This window comes from Alligator sinensis, unplaced genomic scaffold (assembly GCF_000455745.1).
Source record: "Alligator sinensis unplaced genomic scaffold, ASM45574v1 scaffold1140_1, whole genome shotgun sequence".
Lineage (NCBI taxonomy): Eukaryota > Metazoa > Chordata > Crocodylia > Alligatoridae > Alligator > Alligator sinensis.
In genome coordinates, this window is record NW_005842441.1 from 945,244 (window position 1) to 955,595 (window position 10,352).

Sequence of the window (10,352 nt, forward strand, 5' to 3'; positions counted from 1 at the left end):
AGGGGGCTTGCTTTGATGGAAGAGGTGGGTGTAGCACAACATGAGACTCTCTGTTATCTTAGATCCCTCTAACTTCCCCTGTCCCACTGTATCACAGTGAGGTAGTGTGTGGAATCTAAATTCCACTGACTAGATTGGGTGTCAGATGGAGCCTGACACCCAGTTGATAGAAAATAGAAACCTGGAGTGATGTTACCAAGAGTCTGACTATTAATCCCATTGTTCTGAATGGTTTTACCTCAGATGGTTCTCCATGAAGCTGTAACACCTATCAGAGATGTGATCAGACATGGAATAGTTCCTTACTTCCTGTCCTACACAGACTACATTCTTTTGCTTTCTGTGTCTCAGTATATTGTTCCATCCCCAAAGTGGCTGCAAATCAGGGGTAGGGAGTGAGCTCAAGACATGCAGTCACTGTACACTGAAGCTAGTCTGGCTTGCCCAGTGGAAGGTGTTGGCTTCCCAGCATGACATAATTTCTTTCCTTGGACTGGTTGCAGACACAGAGATTCCAGATTCAGGTCCACTCTGACTGGTGGATGGCCTGAATCTCTGTGCAGGGATTGTTGAGGTGCTTCATAATGATTAGAAGGGAACTGTGTGCAGTGACCACTGGGACTTACATGATGCTGAAGTGGTATGCAGACAGCTGGACTGTTGGGCAGCAATAACAGCACTAGGTAGAGCTAAATTTGGGTAAGGATCTGACCATAACTGGCTAGATGATGTTAATTGTACCAGAAAGGAAGGTGTCCTCACTGACCATGAGGCCAAGCCTTGGAAAGTTCATAACTTCCATGGAGAAGATGCCAGTGTTGTGTGTTCAGGTAATCCTCTTCCATCACGTCACTGTGGCAGTATGGTGTTGCTTACTGTGCTCTTCTTCCCTTGAAGATAGGATTTATAAACTTCAGTGCAATCCTAAATGATGGTGCTACAGGGAGTGGGACTGAGGTAGAGTAATGGGTGTTGTACAGTCAGAGCCATTGCTGTCTGCCTTGCCATACAGTGTGATCCAATGTCTGCAATTCAAGGAGTGGAGTGCAGAATCAGTAATTGGTGCTGTCCTGTCAGAGCCCCAAGGTGATGCTTGGGGGAGATGTGCTACAGCGGTCACTGTGAGAAAAAGAGGCTTTCTCATCGTTTCATAGTTTGTAGGGTCAGAAGGGACCTGAGCAGATCATCAAGTCCGATCCCCTGCCATGGCACGAAAGAGTACTGGGTTCAAACAACCCTGGCAAGGTGTTCACCTAGCCTCCTCTTAAAGATCCCCAGGGTAGGAGCCAGCACCACTTCTCTTGCAAGTTTGTTCCAGATCCTAGCCACCCTGACAGTGAAGTAGCGCCTCCTGATATCTAGCCTAAATCTACCCTCTGCCAGCTTGTGACCATTATTTCTTGTCACTCCTGGGAGTGCTTGGGGGAACAGGGACTCTCCCAATGCCTGCTGGTCCCCCCTGACTAGTTTATAAACGCCCACTAAATCTCCCCTCAGCCTTCTCTTGTGGAGGCCGGACAGGTTCAGGTTCCTTAACCTCTCCTCATAGGGCCTGCCCTGCTGACTCCTGATCATGCGTGTAACCCTCCTCTGGATCCTCTCCATGTTGTCCACAATCCTCCTGAAGAGCAGCACCCAGAACTGGATGCAGTACTCCAGCTGCGGCCTGACCAGTGTCACATAGAGGGGGAGGATCACCTCCTTGAACTTGCTTGAGATGCATCTGTGGATGCATGACAAGGTACGGTTGGCCTTCCTGACTGCTTCCCCACACTGTCGGCCTATGTTCACTTTGGCATCAATAATAACTCCAAGATCCTTTTCTGCCTCTGCACTGACAAGAAGGGAGTTCCCCAGCATGTAGTTCTGCTGCTGGTTCTTCCTCCCCAGGTGCAGCACCTTGCACTTGTCAGTGTTGAAACCCATCCTGTTCTCATCCACCCACCCCTGTAACCTGTCTAGGTCCGATTGCAGCCTATTCCTCCCTTCTAGTGTGCCCACTTCTCCCCACATTTTAGTGTCATCTGCAAATTTGAACAGGGTGCTTTTTACACCCTTGTCCAAGTCACTGATGAAGATGTTGAACAGTGCAGGCCCAAGGACTGAGCCCTGCGAAACCCCACCGCCCACATCCCTCCAGGTGGAATAAGACCCATCCACCACCGTTCTCTGGGTGTGGCCCTCCAGCCAACTAGTGACCCATTTGACTGTGTAGGTGTCGACACCACAGTCCCCTAGTTTTTTAATGAGAATGGTGTGAGAGACAGTGTCGAAGGCCTTCCTAAAGTCCAGAAAGACTACATCCACTGCTACACCTGCGTCCAAGGATTTTGTGACCTGGTCATAGAAGGCCACCAGGTTGGTCTGACAGGACCTGCCTCTAATGAACCCGTGTTAGTTGACCCTAAGCATAATCTCCCCTGCTGGCCCCTCACAGACATGCGCCAGGATAACGCTCTCAAAAAGCTTGCCTAGGACCGAGGTAAGCTACCTACCTACCTACCTACCTCCCATCTCTGCTCCCTCTAAACTGTGCGCCAAACAACAATATAGTGCAGTTCTCAGGCCATTGATCCCATTGGACAAATACAATGTCAGATGGAGCCTGCAGTCTCCCACAGGAACTAGCTCTTTTGGGGCTCCCTATCAAGCCCTTGGCTCCCAGTTCCATTGTTCTGACCACTATGAATTTTAGGTATTAGTCCAGAATGTTCACATCCTCTGTGGCTGTGATTGGATCCAGGACCCTCCCACACTTCCTGTGTAGGTTGCTGACCCAGATTTCCCTTGCCTGCCTCATCTGCCTGTTACTACCCCAGGGCTGGCTGCGTGAAGCAGTGGGGCGGGAGTTCTTGACCATGCAGTTGTTGTTACACATGTAATTCTTCAGCATCACTAATACAGATTTTTCCCTGGTGTTTTCCTTCTGTGTGTTTGCAGGTGTAGCTGTTTCTGTACGAGATAAAGTCTGTGTAATGGATGGCCCAAATCATTGTTCTGGGCGAGTCAAAGTGTTTTATAATGACACCAGGGGCATTGTTTGTACTGATGGCTGGGACTTAAAAGAGGCCCAGGTGATGTACAGGCAGCTGGGGTGCTGGAAAGCCATATCAGCACTTCATAAGACTCACTTTGGACAAGGATCTGACCCTATCTGGCTGAATGATGTTGACTGTGAAGGGTCAGAAGCTTCCCTCTTTGAATGCAAAGTGAAGTCTTGTGGAAAAAATACCTGTAACCATGGAGAAGATACTAGTGTTGTGGGCTCAGGTAATCCCCATTCATCCCCATGCTCAGGTATATGCAAGGAACTGGGTTGGGGTCCTTGAACAACAGACCAATTTTTCCTCTATGAGTCTGAAATGACCACAGGGACCCAGGTCAGTACAAGGGTCTGTGCTGCAGGCATAAGAGTGGCAGCCACATCAGGGTGCCATTCCATACACTTGGTGCTGACCCACTTGTTGTAGTGCCATGCAGGCAAGTGGGCTTGCACTGATGGGAGGTATGTGTAGCACAGCATGCAACCCTCTGCCACCTCTGGAACACCTGCCAGACCTTGTCTCCTGCTTTATACAGCCTACCCTCTTTTGTTTTTTGTGGGCATGTCTACACATGCCATTAGGAAGCAGCAATAAACTGCAGTGTATTGCCAGTTTTTTGCTCCCAGGAAGCTCCTGGGCATGAGCTTTACACATGTGCCCAAACCGCAGCACATTGAGCTGGGTCACAGCATCCCTAGCTGGTAGGGGCCCTGGGTGTCAACCTGCCAGCCCGGGGCTGCTCCAACTGGGCTAAATTTGCTTCAGGGGGTGGGGAGGGGCTGACTGGGGCATGAGGGTGCTTCAGTGAGGGGCTACCTGGCAGGCAGCCCCACCACTGAAGTACCCTCATGCCCCAGGCAGCTGGGTCAGCATCTACACGTGTGCTGCTGCACACAAAAAATACAAGTACTACCCTACTGTGGAGTTTATTAGTTTCATACAACTTAATAGGAGCTCAGGTGTAGACACGGAGATGTGTATGGTGCAGTTAATTAGTCAACCGTGCAGTAAACGTCTTGTGTAGATGAGCCCAATGTGTCAGTATCCTGTTCCATGTCTGAGGTGGTTGCATGTCAGGGTGGGGAGTGAACCCAAGACATACAATTACTGTGCACAGAGGGTGTTCCTGTGAGGTTCCATGATCCCCAGCATTGCATGTGATCAGATTCATAAGTATTACTATTCCCCATAGTGTTTCTTCTCTGGTATGCCTGCAGGGACATCGTGACAGAGACTGGCACACTCTGATTGGCAAATGGCCCAACTCGCTTCATTGGGAGAGTTGAGGTGGTTTATAATGATTGGTGGGGAAGTGTGTGCAATGATAGCTGGTATATAAAAGATGCTGAGGTTGTTTGCAAACAGCTGAGCTGTGGGATAGCCATAGCAACACCAGGAGATGCTTACTTTGGATAAGGGCCTGACCTCATCTGGCTGGATGAAGTCAACTGCACTGGGACAGAAGCTACCCTCTCTGAATGCACAGTTACAGCAGAACATAACTGCTTCCATGGAGACGATGCTGGCGTGGTATGCACAGGTAACCCTCCCTCGTTGTGTCACTTTGGCAGCGGAACAAAGTGGGGTTTGACTCATTCAGCTCTTCTTTCTTTGCAGTTAGTGCTTATCCCAAAGGTGGTCCTTTCTCAGCATCAGTGCTGCCCTCTCTGTTACAACAAACTGCTTGAAAGCACTGCACTGCAGAGAGGGATTTAGTAGCTGCTATGAGATAACTTTTCCATCCCTGCTGTCTTTGAACCATATGCTTGATGACAATACAATGAGGCATTAATTAGCTATTAAGCCCACTGATTAGAATAATGTCAGACAGAGCCTAGAGTTTTTCTTAGGGAATAAACCTGGGACACTTCAGCTGTCCATCCCAATGTGCTGGTCCATGTAAATCTAATTAGTCCTGAAAGTGTGTCATTCTTTTGTAGATCCAAAAATGTTCCTCAGAATTCTGGTCACATACACAGGCAGGATTTCTCTTGTGTGTCTCCTCTTCCCTTCCCTCCAGGGCTTTGCAGCCTATCACTGGGTGCATCTACATGTTTCTTAATGTACTTTAGGTAATGCGTATTAAATCTAGTACCTCCATTGTGAAGTACTAGAAAAATATGCATTAGCCTATTTTAATGAGCATTAGCAAAAGTACACTTTTGCGATGCTTTAATGCGCATTAAAATAAGCTAATGAGCATTAAAGCTCATTCACAGACATGTCCAGTGGGGATGAGGATGTTCCTGACAAGTTGTGGTGGTATGTGGTATCACTAGGGGGTACCACATGCCCCAGCAGTACTACCCACCTGATACTCAAGAATCTCTCTAAAGGGCCTATTTCTTTGGGGTATTTGCAGACCCATCTGGTCCAGAAAAGATACAAGTTTGGCTGGTGAATGGCTGAAGTCACTGTCCAGGGAGAGCTGAGTTGGTTCATAACAATTGGTAGAGAACCATGTGTGATAAAGGCTGAGGATTAGAAGATGCTGTAGCTAGGCTGTGCGGCAGCATTATAAGCTCCACGTGGGGCTAAGTGTGGAGAAGGATTTGACCCAGTCTGACTGGATGAAGTGAACTGCTCAGGGAAAGAAAAAGCCCTTTATCAGCACAGTACCAAGTCTTGGGGACTCAATGACTGTGACGATGGAATGGATGCCACTGTTGAATGCACAAGTATGCATCATGCTTCAGGGGACTGTGAATGCTGCAAATAGCAGGTTGGGAAGCTCCCAGCATACATCCTGCTTTCCCAGCAGATGCCACCTCCTAGTTACAGCACTAGGGACCTTTACTGCAGGGGCAGAGGCTGGTTACAGTAGGAGAGCACTAGAGCTGTGCAAAACAGCATTGTTTCAATGGTACAATGTTTCGTTTCAAGTTTCATTTCATTTTGAAACCACTGTTCTGTTTCGTTTCGTCAAAACTGATATGCTGTGTTGACACTGTTTTGATGTTTCACCCATAGGCTATAATGGGGAACCACGAATTTCCTATAACTTTGTTAGTCTTGCCTGATTCAGATGGAACTTACAGGGATGGTAGTTCCTTCTGAGGCCATGAAGCCTGCCAAGTTTCAAAGACGTAAACGCAGGAGTTTCTGGGAAACTGCACCTCAAATTCTTGAAAGCAAAACTTAGGTCATATGTGTGTTAAGGCACAGCAGGGTGAAAACTGCAGGGACGGTAGCCCCTACTGAGGCCACAAAGTCTGCCAAGTTTCAAGGAGACAGATCCAGGGGGTTATGGGAAACTGCACCTCAAGATGCTGATAAGCAAAACTCATGTCATGTGTGTGTGAAGGCACAGCAGGGTGAAAACTGCAGGCATGGTAGCCCCTGCCGAAGCCACAAAGCCTACCAAGTGTCAAGGAGATAGGTGCAGGGGTTTCTGAGAAACTGCACCTGAGGCTGCTGACAAGCAAAACTCGTGATATGGGTGATACTGTGTGTGAGTTAAGACACAGCGGGGTGAAAACTGCAGGGATGGTAGCTCCTGCTGAGGCCATGAAGCCTGCAAGCTTTCAAAGAGAGAGATGCAGGGGTTTCTGGGAAACTGCACCTCAGGCAGCTGACAAGAAAAACTTGTGTCATGTGTGACTGTGTGCGCATTAAGGCACAGGGGGCTGAAAACTGCAGGCATGATAGCCCCTGCTGAGGCCATGAAACCTGCCAGGTTTCAAGGAGCAACGTGCGACCGTTTCTGGGAAACTGCACCTCAAGCTGCAGACAAGCAAAACGTGTGACATGGGTGACAGAAAGCAGGGCAGTTCAAACAATGTTGCCTTTTATGCTGTTTTTCCAGCCCTCCCCCAGAGCACTGGGATTGGAAGGAACCTCAGGGAAGGATCACAGTCACTGGCCAGCTACACAGTCATTATGAGACCAGTCCTTCTCCCCTCTTCCCCCTCCCTCTCCTTACTTTCTGTTTCCCTGCAGGCAAGCCCTGCTTGAGTTTCAAAACTTGAAACATTTTAACTACCCTCCTTTCATTTTGAGGCTGTTTTGAAGCACTTCCTTTTGTTTCGATTTCGCTGTTTCGAGCTCGAAACAAGTTGAAACAGCATCAAAACAAAACAGCCAGTGAAATTTCGTACAGCCCTAGAGAGCACTCCCTTTTCACAGTATTGGCCCCACCCCCTTTAGCCAAGGCTATATTTCTATGTTTCACATGAGAAAGTGTGGGGCTCAGGAGCCTGCATTCACAGTCATAAATATCCACAGTGTATTGAGTGCAGGTACAAGGATGGGTGCAGAGATGGGTTGCAGCTCTGAGAAGCCTTCTCTCATGTCAGCTTACTCTGATCCCCCTCCCCCTCTACAATACAAGGAAATATTGTATAAAGGTGGACCCTGCTGCCTAGATATGGCATCAGAATCTGCAGCTGCCAACTGGGTCACATTGCTCAATAATTACTTTGGCTTTGTCTTTACAAAAAGGAGAAAAAAAATCCAAGGGGAAGTACTAAAGATCATGAATGGAAAGAACATGTCAGAGAACTTTAGACAATTTAAAGTCAACTGGGTCTCATGAAATTCACCTGAGGATGCCAAAGGAATTAGTTGAGGAAACCTCAGAGCCACTGACAATAATATTTGCAAAGCCATGCACAACAGAAGATCCCCTTGTTTACAGGGGGAGGGGGCTGAAGAAAGGAAAAAAAGAGAACCCAGGTTATTGCAGATGCTGGAAAGGACATCTGTTTCCAGGCTGCTGTGGTTACCACCTCAAGATGAAACTGCCTCATGCACCTTGGTTTTCAGAAGGCCCATAAGATTCAAAACTGGAAAGGCTTCAACAGTAGCACTGTGCCTGTCTGCATAACGTAATGTAGACAGGCATGGCATTCTGCTCCAGCCTCTTCTTCTTTTGGCTTCAACTTGCCTCCTGAAACATCGAGACACGTGAGGCAATTTCACCCTCTGGCGGTGGCAGCAGCAGCAGCACCACTACCACCACCACACTGGCAGGTTCTTGAGGCACCCCTAGCAGGTTCTTGTGGCACTCTGGTTCAGAAACACTGGTCTAATTAAAAGATAGTAAGTCATGTAAATGTTGCTTCCTCAACCTGCCCTACTGTTGTCAGGAAATACAGCAGAGATCTTGAAGGCATTAAGATAAAGGTTGAAGTGGTACCTAGCAGCTGTGGAGACAGAAGACTAGTATTGAGGAGTATTGCATGCCAAAAAAAGAATGAGACCCTTGAAAGACACAGATTTTTAATGTGCAAATAAACAACAGGAGAAAATATAAAATCAATATATCAACTTGAGGCATTTTCCATGCCTGAAAACCTGTCAGCTAGGGTTCGGTGTTGTTACAACCTGGCCTTGTCCCAAGCCTGTTTGGAGTAAAACTATATTTTAGATTCCATGTACTCCTAAGCCAACAGGCCCGGACTGAGTCTAAGCTCTCGTCCTCCAGTTCTCAGGCACAAAGATCTGGTTTGATCCCTTGGGATCTGGGATGCTTCAGTCCAGATACCCTAGTCCTGGGACCAGAGTCTCAGGGCACTTTTACACATTATGATTTGACCATACACATGTGATGACGAGTGACAAAAATTTTTTATTTAAAAAATCACCATTTGTCTAGCATAATGGTGCCACCATGTATACGTGCATATTTTTTTGTGTCAAATTTTGTTTGAGCATGGCAACTTAGACCACCTCCAATGTATTTTAGTTTGATAGTGGCAAATTGTTCTAGGAAGCCTAGCTTTATCATGACAAATTTGTCATGAGTACATGTCTCATAAAGCTAAATACACCCCTTTACTTGTTGTGACAGCCCTTGGCCATCAGGTGCCACTTCAGTTCAGTAATTTCATGTAGCTTGCAGTTCAATTGTCAGCTGTTTTGTGTAATGAATGCCTTTTTACAGCAGGTGTTGCTGCAGAGCCCAAACACAGGAGCTGGACATGGATCAATGTTCTGCCTACAGACCATTCCTTGTTCCTTAATAAGTTAATTAATGTAATTAAAGGTTATTTTTGTATTGAAACCTGTTTCTGTTAGCAGACTCAAAATTTACTCTACTTACAGCTACAATGTGTGTTGGTGTCTCAAAGACCGGGAGTTTCAACTATGCCAGGCACCCTTGAGCACAAGTCCCTCATTTTTTAATAGGAGCTCCTCTGCGGGAAAACAACTGGCGTCGCTTACCAAAACACATTTGCAATAGTGTCCTCTGTGTACTGCTGGTGTCCAGTTTGACACTGCTGACCCTGTGTCTTAATCATTGCTTCTGACACTGAAAGACCGTGTTCTTCCTCTCAATGTTTCCTGGTCTAAACTACCATACAGCACTGTTTTTATGCAGCCATTTTCCTCAGTGCTGGTAAATGGGCTTTGCTAAGTGATACAGATTCAAAACTGGTCCCCGATGTTGAGTTCCTCTAGGTACCACTGGCATCTAGTTTAACGCGGCTGACCCATGTCTTACTTGGTCCTTCTGGCAGTTTTAGACCTAGGCATCCCTCTCACTGTTTCTTAAATTCGCCTGCCCAGCTGTATCTCAAAATTAAAAATTCCCAATAGTAGATTTTCAATATCTCCCACAACCCCTGCTTTTTAAAGATGCCATCAGTGGTAATATATATTGTCCACTCATCAGAACACTTCTATGCCTGAACCACGATTTAAGGCATTGTAAAATTACTATGTCTTACTTAGTACACACCCAAAATTTTTTAAGCATTCCCATTATCACAGCCACAGCTATGCCCCACACCCCAACATTGAAATTCCATGCAGTAAACCATGGGATGGCCTTCATGGCTGAACCTGCCCCCCCATACAGCATACATAAACAATTTCCCCCAGCCCCTTAAGGGACAACCACACATCCCCAACAGCTCCCAGTCACAAAGTATTTGCCAATGTATATACATTGATTGTAGACACAAATATGTAAAAGAATAATATAGTAAACTCTCTGGTAACCGGCACCTTACAAGCCGGCATGCTCTGTTAGCCGGCATGCTGGCTTATAAGGAAAAGTGAAACCTGAAGTGCCCACCGTGACACTTCTGGTTTCTCTGAGCCCCCATGGCCCAGGGCAAAGCAGCCTGCGCTGCCAAGCCCCCACGGCCCGGGGGCATAACAGGCTGTGTGGGGCTATGTGGGGCCTGCCTCCCTGTCCTGCGGGGCCCGCAGGGCCCGTGGGAGAGGCGGCGATGAGACGGGAGGGGCGGTGATGATGCAGGAGGGGCGGAGGGACACAGCAGGAGAAGTGGCAACCGGGGCCGCTCAATTAATCGGCATATCTTGTTATCCGGTATCCCCCATTCCCGGGGGATGCCGGGT